The following is a 15,635-nucleotide window of genomic DNA, read 5'->3' on the forward strand; positions in this document are numbered from 1 at the left end:
GGGCGGAAAAAAAAGCTCCTCAGTGAGTAATGGGATCCATGTGGCTGTGTGGAACATGTGTAGCGTTTGTGCTTTAATAAGACAGTCCAGTATTTCCCCTCACAGCTCTGTTTATGTTGTATGGCTGCCTGAAGGGGAAGTCGTTTTTCGCCCTATATAAGCCCTATAGTTATTTGTAGCTCTACCACAAGTAAACAAATTCCTCAGTGAATCACTTAGAGCTGTCCCGAGCTCTCCGTCTGTGAAACGGGAAAACACCCCTCCCTTACCCCACCCTTTGCCCACGCCACTTTCTAACTTCCCAAACATGCAAGGAGACAGCTAACGCCAAGCTAATGTGCAAAATTACTTGGCTTCAGGCTAATCGTAATCCACAAATTTAAGAGCTTCATCCATCACAAAATTTCTCCTGCATTTGAAAAATATGTTGTTTTGGTCCAGGGTAGGCCATCGTGTTACCAATAAGGCTGTTGCTATGCAATACAGATGAAAACTTCAGGGCACAACTACCTTTTCCAGTCGTAAACAACCAACACGGCGAAGCATCACAAGGTGAGGTGGTGAGGTTTTTCTAGTCACGGCTCCTTGAGAAATGAGTCAGTGACAATTAATTTACGGCATGCAGTTTCCTCCAGGAACAATGCACACAAGGTGTACTAGCTGAAGTTAAATCATTTTGGTACATATACTGCAGAGACAGATAATTCAGTCCAGATAAACTGAACATCTCTTAATCAGACCAACACTTTCTGTCTAAAAGTATCTAAAGGTTAGGCTCTGTCCCACTGAAGTTTACGAACAACAACCCATTTAGATGCTTTTGAGAATCGTGGTGATAGAGATTCAGTAATAGTTGGCCTCTATTACCGGCTGACACTGGCTCAAACCTCTGGATCAAAGCTACAAACTTGCCTCTGGTCTCTGACTCATAAGGCAGAAGAAATCATTAAAAAGGCAGACACAGTGGAAAAACATTTAACTCCACTGTCTGGACATAGAAACGAGCAAACGGGGTCAAACTAAAGAACAGTGACTGTATCACTTCGCATCCCAGAATGTGGATTTCGAAATGTGACGCCTTCCAGAGGAGCTGGCATGTTGTTCACCACTTTGTCTGTCTCTGAACTGGCTAACCTGCCTGCTTCAGGAACTCCAGGTCAGACGAGGACAGACTAACATCACTCAGCGCTCCGGAGTAGTACAAGCTTCCTACTGGAAAGTAGATAGCCAATAAAAACCGAACCCAAAAGCACTCATGCTGCTTTCAGAGTGAGCAGACAGGTCAGGTATTGGACCTTTCAGTGCTTTTTTTGTGTTGGGCTGGCAGGAAGTAGGATGTGGAAAAACTAAAAACACTGAAAAATATTTCAGGCACTGTGTGTTCATCCACCTGGTCTATGTAAAAGAAAAGACGAATATCGTTGAAGACGACATTTTTACAACCTAAAGATTTTAGTCTTTCTAAACTTGGCTAGCTCCATATCAACGGTAATAAAACACAAATCTCCCAGCAGGAGAGATGAGTTATAATTGACCTCCAGGGAAGGAGTTTCTCACCGTGGACATTAAGTTCCAATGTATAAACGCAAAATAGAGTGAATAAGTCATCAGTAAGAGCCAGCTATCATTAAATCACTGTGCTACTTCCAAACATTTCAATTTCTAAGAATACATTACCATAAATATTTGTCACAATGGGCTTACATAATCACAAGAATTTCCTGAGTTACAGCAGCAGCAAACAGCAATCTACAGTAACATGCCAACAGAGAAAATCCATCTGTATAATAATCAGGGTGTAAACAGTTTTTCTCCCTAACAGACACCAATGTAAATTAGCAACAAGACAAATTCTGGTTTCAGAAACTTGGTCTCAAATGCAAATATTTTACTGCACTCTTGCGCTTTCCACCTACACAAACAGCCCACAATAATGCAAATATGTTCTCCAACCTTCTCGTATGGGAGGTGTCAACAGTTATTCTTGGAAATCTAAGTCAGTAACTTAAGCTCAAGAGGGCAGGAAGGCAAGCTGAGGTAACAAGGGCTGAAACCAAATAAACAATAACAAGCATATAATACGTAAAAGATTTATAGCGCAGAGTGGTTTTTTCTGGGTAGCTCTTTTTTTCCTTCCACTTCCACGGCTCAAAGATGCATCATGACTAAAGCGGTTTGTACAGACATGATTCGCACTGTTTCAGTGACTCCACTAGGTCAACAACATTATTCTTGGCTTCAGACCATAAACTGAGCCAAAGGCAGCCCAATGACAGACTTGAGATGGTGCCAGTGTGTTCTGGGTGTAATGTGTCCAAATACAGGCTCGGTCAAAGTCATTACGGGGAACACAGACAGGGAGGATGCCACAGGGATGATGTTATGCTTTAGTAAGTAAAGCACAAACACTCTACAGAATTTAACTATGAGGAAACCATTTAAATGAAGTCTCTTAAACTGTGTCTTTAAAATTCATTTACTTTCCATTGCTGGAACTCAGTATTTGGTTGGTGACTATTTGTGTAGTGTAGAAACCAATGGTAATTTCGATTTACCACAATTCTCTAATGAACCCAGCTGATATAGGATTTTCAAGACCGATGACGATACAGATATTTGGCGATTTGAAAATCCGATATTCTGATAGAAGACTGATATAAACGTTGATACCAGTAGACTAGCAAATAGCTACCGATAACTTAGTTGGGATCTAACTCATTGCCATTTGAAATATATTAATATCTGAAGCCTTTTCACTCACTATCCGTAGACTTGATGCAAACATTCCAGACTTGATTGTGTAGGTAAGCCTAATTTCCATTTCGCACCCATTCCTTTCTCAAGCAATGCCATACACTCATCATGTCAATCACTTTCCTCAAACGTAGTTTAACTCAGTACCTCCCTGATGTTTTTGCAGTAGTTCCCATAATCTCTGGTCACCACACCACACCTAAGCTTTAAGTTTCCAGTGGTTCCTGTTTCCTACTTCTAATATATCAAATGTCCTGTCATGTTGATTGATATTTTGACACCAAAAATTCACGCACTCTCACTTGCAGTATTGTACTACTATAACATTTTTCCACCCCCCAACACCAGTGTGGATTTTTAATAACTTGTAAAAAAACAAAAAACCCTCCTGTCAGACCTAAAATTATAGTGTAGTGTATCCCTAAATAATGTAGATGAGCTATAAGGCTATTCTTTCCAATATTTTTAAAAAGGCTCATGAATCTGATTAATTTCATTTCTATTTCAATATCCACTATAGCAAAGTACCCAATACTATTTTTGTCAAAAAACCATTCAACATAACATAATGAGGATGATTTCTTTGGCTGCTTCTTGAGGAGAGGAGAGGAGAGGATGTAGAGTCTGTAGAGAAAGTTGGAAGTAATTTGAATGAATGGAGGGGGTCACGCTAGCTTGTCAGATAGAGTAGAGACAAAAGAGTGCTTCATTTGACTCACAAAGGGATTATCTTTTAGCAAGTCAACAACTGCTTAGGGGCTACAAGTACATTTCCACACTGGATTGTGTTTAGAGGTCATGTGACAGCATGGCCCCAAAATACACAGAGCCGCTCTTTGTCTGAATTTCAAAGTGCCTCAATCAAATGGGCAATGGCATGAAAAGAGCATTCTTCTGTCGTACTACAAATTCATTTAGGGACATGTCACCAAATGTTCTGCATTCCTTCTTTCCCAGCAGCTACAGAGAAAATAACTCAGTGTTCTCTGTGAGTCAGTGTAGTATTGCTCATTCATCCTGTGCAGATTCATATCCTTTTCGGACCTTACTACCAGGCCAACTCATCAACCACACTATGTGGACAGGATGTAAACATGAAGTGAAAGAGCAGCTGACTTGACCCAGTGTGTGTCGCAGTGTGTGTGGGCAGATAAAGCTCTCCAGAGACCAATTCATAATCATGAACCTTGCAGTCTCACACCTAAAGCTTTGCTGGGCACAGCGGACTGTGGCCACAGCGGCTGTTTAACCACAGGGGAGATCTGCAGCCACCAGCTAAGTGAAAGCACGGTGGGATGTGGGTACTGGCAGCGGCTGCAACTGTCAAAACAATGTGCAAAAAAGTGTTTGAGGTAGGATGTGTACAGGTTTAACTGTCACCATAAAACCTTTAAAGGGCTTTTCACCTCTGTGTAATAAAGAAAATAAATGTGCATGACCGTACATAAAGGAGCGATGGATAGTATGAGTGAACAAGAATAAAAACTTGTTTGGATACTTGTCGCCTCAGGCAGTATAAAGGGAGTTGAGCTAAATGCTAACATCCGCATACTAAAAAGTTCAGAGTGTTGATGCTAGCAAGCTGTGGTTTAATAGCTGCAGTTACCCCCTATTCAGGACCTGACCGAGGCTGCTGTAATCCTCCTTCATTTAAATCTAATGCTGTCTTTTTGCTTGGGTGGTGCAGGATACTTCACATCTATATGGTCAGATTTGTTTCCAGACTGTGGGCTCAATGCGGCCTCAGTAGCATTTACAGACAATGTGTTTATTTACTACTGCAATATGAATATGTTTTGACTGGCAAGAGGTTTATGTTTACAAAGCTTTATCTTCTAGTCAAATGATCACCTTAATCAATTGAAAACATTTTTGATACATTTTTTAATCATTTGATGGCTTTATTATTTTTTTACTGTCTGTACTGTCTGCATTGCAAAGACTTGGTTACTTGTCTTTGGATTTTTTTGGACTGAACATTTCTGGAGTTGAAAATGATGTAATGTGATGTCGTCAACTTGGAAAAAATTATAGTGGACGAAGTGATTTATCACCACTTTGAGATATTTTAATACACCTAATCATTCATTGCCCAGTCAAGAAAATGAGTGTCCAATTAATCAGTAATGAACAAACTTCTTTTTAGTTGCAAAAATAATGTATTAATTTTGTACAGAACAATCAGAAACCTTTTGTTTGGTCTTCTCCTATAAGGGAGCTTTTTATAACATTCCTCTGGATCCTACTATCACATACTACGTGTTCCATAAATCCCCACCATTACAAACACCCACAGGAGCAAATCTGATGGTCTACTGAAATGAGCAATATAGATGTGAAGATTGGCAGGTTGTGCAACTCAAGCTTGAATTGACTGCCAGAAATCCCAGCAGTTGTTTGCTTGCGTTTTTTAAAAACTTTGCTATCTCAGACAATTTCAGCTTCACATTTAGTTGAAACTGGAGTCTTATCAGTTTATCCTGACTAACTGTGTGTCCCACCCTTTGGTAACAACTTGTAGTTTTTATGCAAAAGGTCGATGATTATCACAAGTCGACCTATAGGTTAACAACAAGAAACGTCAGACTGTGATCAAGTATTTGTGTAACATTTGCAAAGGGCCACTGGTTCTGGGATGTTTTTCCAGCTTGGAAAAATAAGATGATCAGTATTACATTTAAAATTCCGTGCAAAATTGACACATTTTTACCACGTAAACATATCTTCTTACAGTATAACTACAATGATTAGTGTGTTTCGGTCACATGTTCCACAGTAACTGAACCGAAGAGGCAAAGCAAACGCGAAGAAATTATGTTTACTTTGTCTGGTGGCCAAATTCTTTCATTCAATCAACAGTGAGGTAACCTTATAAATCATGTTTCACAGTATGAAGGACTGGGTCACTGGGTGGATAACACATTTCCACCGTATTAAATGAACCAAAGCAGCAGTTCACAAAGTGGGAGTGACATCCTAAGAAATCAAGGGTGTTACGAGATTTGTCATTTCACCTTTTTCAAATTGTGTGCTTCAAATACTGTTTAAGCATAATATTGAGAAATGTGACATTTCAATCACCAATATGCCATAAAAAGTATCACTATCGATGGGTGAGCTGGTTTTAAAGCAATAGTTTGACAACATTTGGGGACATACGTGGGCAGAGAGCCTAACTGGAAAACCCACATTTTTACAGATAATATCAAACAAACATGTAACATTTTAATCGGTGCCCTTCAGATCTGCATGATGGCAGATTTGGCAAAAATTCCCAAGTGCTCACCCCCTATGTTTTCCCCTTTCTTTCAAGCCAAGTGGAGGAGGGGGAAGTTAAGCAGCAAAGGGATAGAATGATCCCTTTGCAGTGATGCAGACACTTTACAGGTCTGTTGTAATGAAAATAAAGATGTTGTTCTACTGGTCAATCTACATTCCCACCCTATCTATGACCAGAAGCTGTGGGTGAGCGAAAGAATGAGATCACAGATAAAACTAGTGGTCCAATCTGCACGGCAAATATCCTTGGGCAAGATACTAACCCCAAGTTGCTCTCCGATGCATCCATTGGAGTATGAATGTGTGTGAATGCTGGAAAGAAAGTATTTGCAAAAAAACTGGGGGGGGAAAGTGCTCAGGTGGAGTAGAAAAGCACTACATACTATATATATATACACACACATTGAAAGGGGTATGTTGGTCAGCAAATTTAGATGCCTGATCCACTTCGTAGGTGAGGTGTTTTAGGCATGTCCAACTGAGAAGAGGGCCCAGGATATACCCAGGACATGGTCTCTCGGATAGCTTGGAGGGCAGCAAAACCAGCACATTATAGGAACTGCAGTCCGTGTATTCTTTAAGCTACACTGACCAGCTGCTTGCTTCAGCTTTATATTTTATGGACAGACATGAATTATATCACCTTTTGCGATAAAGCAGTATAAAGTATAAAGTCAGAGAAAACGCAGTGGCCTTTTGATCATAACAATGCATGACTGAAGTATTTGGCTCAATCAGAAACTCCTGTATTACTAAGAAGGAAGTGCGCATTAGTCACAGCGATGGAGATGAAAGGCAGGCGTAATAGAAAAATAATCAGTGCTCTCCAGGACACCTCTGTTATTACAGTCATCTCTCATAAAACATAAACTTCTCTCAATCAGAGAAGATGAGTCAAGGGGAAAAATGGGATCCTTTAGACAGAAGCAAATCATAAACTCTACAGAAACTTGAAATTACAAATTCATTTCCCTTGCTGTTCCATAAGTTGTAGACTGGTGTATCCTCAGGTTGTGTAAGCAAGCAATTCTCCCTTATTTCACGGTTTTTGGAAAATGAGACCCCAAACAAAAATTCAGGAAATTGGGTGGATCGAACAATAACAAGCAGGATATGCACAAGCTAATGTATCCAATTCCCATGCAGAGAGCATGCAAAGATTTAAGGCCAGACTTTGTGATTCACATTTAACCTAAAGAGAAGACACGGAAATGTGCGATAAAACCCTATGTGTGTATATTGATAGAGCTGCCAACACAGCCTGAAAAAAAGTTTTAGTTGCTGCTTCAATGGAAGGCTCGTGCAAAGAAAAACATGACAATCTGAGTATACAAAACCCATCAACACGCTGAGGTCTAAAGTTCAGTGTCAAACCATACCAGATCTATTTTCTTCCTAGTCATGACCTTAAGAAAATGCTTCAGTGGGTGGCAGCCTGTTTACTAGTTTTCTTCAGCAGAGAGTCGGCACAGAGATCTGCCAAGTTATTCCTTATCTGCAATAAAGACGTGTTTGTGTGTGTGGTCAGCTTCCTCTGACTGGCTTCCTCTGGCATCTCACCCCCACTTTATTTGTGTTTCTACGGATTTCACTTACTCCTCCACTTTCTCTCACACACCATGAAAACAAACAAACAGGCAAACATATACAACAAGCAACAGCAGATGTTCTGTTTCACTTTTGTACACCAGTGGTTATAATTACAATATTGCTATAGTGGACGGTTCGATGGGGGACAGAAAACCGAACAACCACAACAAAAACACAATGAAATGTCCAGAGCACAACAAACTAAACAGGAAGAGGATGAGACAGAGAGCAGACAAAACACCTCAGAGAACAACTTATTCAAAACAATAACAGCAGTCAATGAATTCTCCATTTTCACTGCTGGCACATCTGTGGAAGGGCTCAGAAGCGAAAACTACAATAAACAAAACAAAACCAAAAAACTCAGGACTGCAAGCATTTCATTTGTCTTGGGATTTTAAAATAAAACAACAATCAAAAATGATGCACTGTCAAAGTGCCTTAAACACATTTGATTATACAAATGGGTTTAGTGACTAAACTGCCAAATCCCCTCTTAGCTAGCCCAAAGCAAACTAATGAATGTAGCATCGCTCTATGAGACTTCATACTGCAATGTGTTTCCAACCAACGGAGTTACTGAAGACCATTAACAAATAAGATACAGGATTGAAAAGCAGCAGCCTCCTTTGTCATTATGTGTAATTATAATTATACAAATTATTATTTGTGTGTCCCAAAATTGGATCAACAGAGGCGATGAATGAAGGTTTTCAGAAAAGAAAAGAAAAAAAATCACCTTTTTTAATTTATAAACATAGGAATGTGGTGTATTGTTTTTAGAATCCTGTCTGACTAAAAAAAAAAAAAAAAAAAAAGGTGATGGTTGAAATGTTTGGTCAATTTATCTATGACGTATCCATGTAATCACTTAAAAGGTTTTGATGAGATGTATTCTAGATACACGTTTGCAAACACAGAAAACGATGATAAATGTCTGCCTTTCTGTATTCTTCCAAAAACAAGTTCAGCCACATTCTTCTGCAGTGTAACTAAACGCCTCAGCTTACAGTCCTTTGCGGTGTGAGGTCACTATCTGCTGCGAATGGCTTGTTTTTCTGTAAATCGCAGGTTCCTTTCAAACACTGTTACAAAAGCACAAACAGTTTCATTTCATTAAAAACAAAAAAAAAATCCTTGAATTTTTGGGCTTGCGTTACATGAGCGTTCTCAATTTTCATTAGAAAAAAGTTAAATGTGGAAGCACAAGCCACACGAGTGACTTTCCTAAAACTTAAAATGGCCACAAAGGATGGAAGAACCAACGGGACCAGGAAGCTTCTTGTTTCAGCACCAACGTTACTGGAACATTCGTTGGTAAACAATAGTGCAGTGGGGGGGGGGAGAGACAAAAAGGAATCTCATGAAGTTTAAAGGAACTTTTCAGCTCACTTGTGAACTATGGGGAAACAAGTCCTCAATCAAGATAACGCCTACAGTGTGGACGTACACTCAAGATAATTAGGAAAGCAAACTGGTGTTTTCCATTCATGCCACGTAGTTAGTGAATACGAAATGAGTAAGTAGTCATGTCAGATCATATCAGCTTAAGGTGGAAACAACTTAATTAGAAAACCAGGAAACAAATTTCCAACGCTTGGTTCATCTATAGAAAACTCAGCAGTAGCTTAGTGAAACTGCAAGCTGTTAAACACCGACCAGCTTGAAAACATGCAGTATCAAAAGTGCTTAATTCAGAAACTGACACCAACTTGGTCCTGCTGGGTTTCTACTGAACTGTCCATGAGTTTGAGCATTCACTTGTCTCCGTATTAGTCACCAGGGCAAGTCCGAGCAGACCAATGTATTTAAACACCTCACTTATCACACGCAAATGCTCTGAAAGACACCCTAAAATCAAAGCATTATTTAGCTGTGATGACTTAGTTATGTGGCTTCATAAATCAAAAACATATACTTAACAAGAAGAGTCCAAATAATGTGACCAAGAACAAAAAACATTTATGACCTTCTCTTAACAGAAAATCAAAAGTATGACTCGCCTTCCAAGAAGTTGAATTTTCCACAGTGCGCACATAAGTAGATCAAAACCACAAGTTTGTTTAAAACGATTTAAAATAAATCTTTACAAAGGGAGGAGTAAAAACACGACTGTTTAAAATTAAACACACAGGATAGCTTCGCCATTAGCTTTAAGTAGCCCTTTAGGCTTTGTGCAGTGTGGATTTTTACAGAAGTAGAAGGAGCTGATGTCTGATAGTCATGAAGTGCCGTCATTCCTTCCACTCAGCCCACAGATTTAGCTCAGAACTCTGAGTCACTCCACCAACATATAGAGGAACAAAACCCGATTGTTGAGTCAAATATCAGACTGACCACCGCACCCACTACAATCATGATATTCATAAAGAGTCTGAAAAGAAATTAGCCAAGAAATCTCTAAGATGACTGTTCTAGCAGCTAGACCTGAAAGGCCAGCACATTAATTTGTACTCTTGTGTCATCTGTTTAAGCAAAATACCCAAAAGTCAAATGTGTTTGATTCTTCAGTCATTTTCATCTCGGTCTTGCCTCTCTGATATGAAGGAGCAGCAACTGCTTCACCTATGTGCACTAAATGAGGCAAAGCAAAGCTAGCAAGCTAGATTTTTATAAGGAGAAGCTCTCTTGTAAAGGTGTTCACTGAGTTTACCATCTGTAAGACATTTCATGTGGACAAACGTGGAACAGGGCCGACTGGACCACAAGGTCCCCATCACTTGCAGTGACATGCACTCACATATAGAGTTGCACTTGGACAGAAACAGACCTCAGCTTGAAGCTCTGCCAGCACACTGCAGCAGACTGGGTGTGGGCTCCACAGAAGAAATTTCAATCAATACATCCCAATGTCCTGCTGATACCCAGACAATGGAGAATCAGTGCTGTCAAGCCAGCAACCTGGATGCTCAATCTATAAGCTAATATTAGTAGAACAATTACCACAACACAATTTATAAGTTAGAGGCACTTATACAAGTTAAATACTGCATCACAAATTAAACATAATGAGTTAATGATAGCTCTAAATCAAATAAACAAGGCCAATATAATGATCAGTGTTACATTAGATATTTCGGATATATGGTGTTCCCATTGTATAAACTGGATGGTAGCCTGTAAAGGACAAGAAGTTGCAGTAATTAAGTATTTTTTTCGGTCTCCAATGATGTACCAGCTTCCACAGCAAAATCCCTCCACATGCCACTCTCCACATTGATGCCCTCTTGAAATAAAATGTTTATTATAATGGATGCAACTAACCTCGGGTTTAAGTACGGCTGTTGACAGAAAGGGGATGCATTCATCAATTTCACACAAAGCTTTTTTTAAAGGTATGAATCCAGAAAATGGGATTTATGCAGACAAGCAGATGAGTCTCTATAAGAAGCGTTTCACTGACTGCATCGCTGCTCTTGGCTAACATAACATATCATCTCAAATCCACGTAACTAAGCCTGAATGACTTTATTTCTGACCCAATACTAAGATTTTGAATGCAACACAGTGAATGTCTTATTCTGTAAATTCGAACCAGTTCAGATTCCAGCATCAGTGCTTACTTTGTGGAAACATACCCTCCAAAACATGATTCAAGCTTTCATGCTTAACATTTGTCTGAGCTCCAAACTTTACTAAATGGAGCCAGTTAATTTGGTGGCATTCCAGTCCGTGTTTTGCTTTGATGATGGCAAGAAGGTTGAGTGACCCGAGTCAATTTGCCTGCCTGTAAAGAATGTATTTGACAAGCATTAAGCAAATGTGCTCAGCCATTAGGAAAACAGGCCTATCTTTTAGAGCAAACACAAATTCCCCACTCACTCCAGAAGCCTGTGTCAATATACATTTTGCGAGTGGCAGCAGGATGCTTGGACAACCCACTGTAGCATCTGAGGCAGCAGGTCACACTACCAGCTTCCCACTGTGTAACACTGCAGGAGTATCGTCAAATAAATATGCTTAATTTATGATGAAAAGCAAAATGAGCAACTGTAAAGTTAAAAAAAACAAAACAAGCAATAACACATTATTTATGACACACTTAGCATTTTAAAACTGGTCTCAACAGACCTAAACAGGCTAAATCTGAGGTATTGTGGGATAACTGGTAAAAGAACATTTTCTTATGGACAGAAAGGTTAAGCTAAATAAATTTGTATTCATTTACAGAACTAAGCTTTGGGCAAAATACTTGCAAACTGCAGTAGTTACCGACATGAAATCAGTGAAAATTAAAGTCAAAATCACTATTTGACTGGTCTGCCATTTATAGCCATCTATAGACATCCAAAATATGACAAAGTAATGAAGCCAAAAAAAAGTATTTAAGGATCTATTTTGATCATCAGTTTTACAGACGGAGTAATGCCAAAGAAATTGAATGGAGTAAAAACTGAAACAGAGTGAAATAGTAGCTGGTTAAAATTGTATTTCTGTTCGGTAATTGAGTAAATACAGTAAATACTTCCAGCTAAACGTAAGCACATGTTAACTCTTAACCCCTTGAAAGCCGCATAGGAGTTTCTGACATATTTCAGGCTGTGTTTGCATCAGACGTTGGTGAGGGTGATCTACACAGTTCCCCTCTGAAAAACCCAGAAACCATTCTAATGGTGGTCAAAACACTTTTTTACTGATATCTAATGAGCTGTCAAAACTCTTCATTAAGGCTCAAGACAAATGTTGTCTTTAGGGGGCTGGGGGTGGTGGTGTCAGGTGATAAATAAAGTTTATCATCATGGCTTCCAAAGAGGGAGAGTGAAACAAAGAGAAGATGGGCTGAACAATACAATTCAGCACAATAGTAGGTCAAAGCAAAGGCATCTCCATATAAAACCTCCCACGCTTTGTTCTGTACACTCACATACTTCAGTGTTTTGTTTGTGGCTTTGTCTCTTGGTGTGGAGGTGTGCCATGAGGGATCACAGGGTGGCTTTATGGACTGGTGACAGAATTCTGGGGTAGCAGAGCAGCCTTAATCCAGCTCTTTACACTGTTACTGTGTGCATTTGAGTATTTGCGTACAGGCAGGTACATCAACATTCAGAGCCCATTGGTGGAACACAATGAGTGAGAAAGAGAGCCCATAAAAATTAAGACAAACCATACCAAAAATCCTCACTAAAACATTCTACTTTAAATGTTACACGTCACGCTATGGTGCATTGTGACAATCTAAAGTTTTTTTGTTGCCTTCATGAAGAACAACTGCAGAACTGCAGCAGCAAACAGGGATGTTAATAAACTTCAGTAACCCACAATTTATTTTTAATAATTTCCTATGAGCAAAACTGCTCTCTGAGCTGGAAGTACACCAAGACAAAGAAAAAAAACAAAAAAAAACTTCCCGAACACTCCCCTCAAAAAACTGTAGATGCTCACAGCCCAGACATCAGCAGAAAAAGAGGAAATGCATAAGGCGCAGAAAGAAGCTTCCCAAATCTGGCCGCCATACAGTGAAGTGGAATGTAATCGCGAGGGGGAGTGAGAGGCGGGGGCACGCTGTCCTGGAAAACATGGAGTCACATGTCAGCTCACAGTCAGGAAACTGCAACAGCTAAAAACCTCTAAGTACAAACCCAAGCATCCTAAAATTCTCCCAGCACAGAAAATTGCAATCTTTAAAGGCATTTATAAGCCAACTGATTCAACTGCATGTGCCACTGACAGCAGAATGAATAATGGTGCATATGGAAAACTATACTGCACGTCAGAGTCACTGCAGAGATGCTGCCATCACTCCACATATGACAAATGTGGCTTCTAATGAGAACTGTGCGACTGGCTGCAGCAGTCTTTAATATCCCCACGATGATGAACAGATATTACTGGGACATTACTCTGATGGTGAATGAGACCGTGTCCAAATATTTACTGAACTATGGATCTATTTTTCTTCTGCACACCACCACAGTGGATTAACTCTTTAGGTCTTACAGCCATTTTCAGAGACACAAGTAAATAGGCAACTGACTGACAGGCCTTTCATAGACAGGAGGGTCTGATCTCTCAACTGTGAACTCTCAATATGATGTCTGAACAGACTTCGGTGCAAGTGAGAAGGTCATCATTAGGCTGACCCTGTGCACCGACAAACTCAAGCAAGTGTTTCCTGCTTTACTCTCACTTCCAGCAAGCTCCAGCGGATGTGCACGTCAGAGTTGCCCTGTGTTTAACTTGAATCAGTCATGGAGTAGAAACACAGATGCACACAGTTTTGAAATATACATTTTTTTATTTTAGAGCAGCGGTCCCCAACCCCCAGGCCATGGACTGGTACCGGTCTGTGAGTCGTTTGGTACCGGGTCGCGAGAGTTGAGGCTCAGGTGGGTAATTTATAGTTTTTTTAATCGGTTTTTATCATTATTTTTCATCATTTTTATCGTTAACTCAGTTTCCGTGTGTCTTTTCTCGTGTGTTATAAATAAATCTTTTTTGTTGCCGGTACTGGTTTTATTGTTGTATTTATCAGCGACACCGTGAAAATATTGTCGAACATAAACCGGTCCGTGGGGCAAAAGAAGTTGGGGACTGCTATTTTAGAGTACTTCACTACTATATTCAGAAGAAACTCTGAAGTCTGTGTACCCCTAAAAGCATTCTCAGCTATAGATTTTTAGTTGAAATCTAAATCCCCCAAAATGCACCATCAGGTATTCTCTTTAATTCAGGCACAGGCTGTAACATAAGCCTTGTGTCAATCAGAAAAAATAAATTCAATCATCTGCACACTGAAGACCTAGAAGACTGAATTCACGGCTCCTCAGATGAACTCCATCAGATGGACTCCATGAATGGCAGTATGCATTACATTGCAGAACTAAGAGGATTACTCGGCCACAGAAATATAAACCTCTCCTCAAGTATTTATAAGCTCAGCAGTCTCTTTACACTAACAGTGCAAACCTGCTGCTAATTGTTACTACACATCAATCACTACTGGTCCGGGCTTCAGCTTTCGCAGTCAGCACGCTGCACACAGGATGAGAGTGGACGGTTTCAGCAAGAGCGAAAAATGAGAAGCATCGATTACATGTCATCACATTGAAACAGATTCTTTTAAAGATGTTGGGTGGGTTTCTTCTTAGGAACTGTTTGCTGCAGACAAATTGCACAACACTTTGCATGTGCAATCCTGTAGTCAACGATATGGAGCTTAGGTTTCACACAACGGAAAGGTTTACGTTAAAAAATATGAGGAGACTCGATGAAAGAATCAGGTCCTGTCGCATTCCTTATGCTTTACTCGTCATATAATCGTACTGCACATTTAAACAAATTTATGGCAGTTCAGTTTATTCAGTCATCTGTCTGACAGTAATTTTCAAACAGCAATTCATCTGCCTCAACTTTGAGAGTATGGCCCGTGATTGTCCATTTGAGCTTGGCTTAATATCAAGTGTCACTACATTTACAAACTTTCTGTCAATAAATCTGAGCTGTGTACCCGATACTGTCAGCAGTGTTTAAGTTTTAGTTGATCTCCATTACCAAGTACACAAGCATCAGTTGGATAATTTAGGAATACAAGAAGGGATAAACGGCAACATTCGCCAGGCAAGGTGACAGATTTTGGAAGAAAATTGTAACAACTTCATTACAGCTGTGTTTAACTCACTGGTGTTTGAATCCTAGACCCAGAAAATAAGAAGCAGATGTGTCAAACATAAGGCCCAGGAACCAGAATCGGCGCAGAAATTTACACCTTTTCATAAGTAAATTATGATTTTTTTTAAAAAAAACATGGGACCACAGTTCTAAAAAAAAAAAAAAAAAAAAAAAAAGAAAAAAAAAAAAACTATAATTTTGGGGGGGAAAAAAAAAAACATGGGACCACAGTTCTAAAAAAAAAAAAAAAAAAAAAAAAAAAAAAAAAGAAAAAAAAAAAACTATAATTTTGGGGGGGAAATAAAAAAACATTGCTTTAAAATTACAGGACAGTCAATGAGCAACACATTTATTTTTCACAATGTAAGCACAAAGATTAATTTAATATAATAATGATAATGATA

General features: G+C 39.4%; 1 protein-coding gene across 5 annotated transcripts in view; it reads right to left on the reverse strand.

The window, feature by feature from the left end:
• Positions 1 to 15,635, reverse strand: part of myo9aa (myosin IXAa) — a 97,044-nt gene that overhangs the window by 46,287 nt on the left and 35,122 nt on the right. The window lies entirely within an intron of this gene.

Source organism: Simochromis diagramma, unplaced genomic scaffold (assembly GCF_900408965.1).
Source record: "Simochromis diagramma unplaced genomic scaffold, fSimDia1.1 OVJJ01000079.1, whole genome shotgun sequence".
Taxonomy (NCBI): Eukaryota; Metazoa; Chordata; class Actinopteri; order Cichliformes; family Cichlidae; genus Simochromis; species Simochromis diagramma.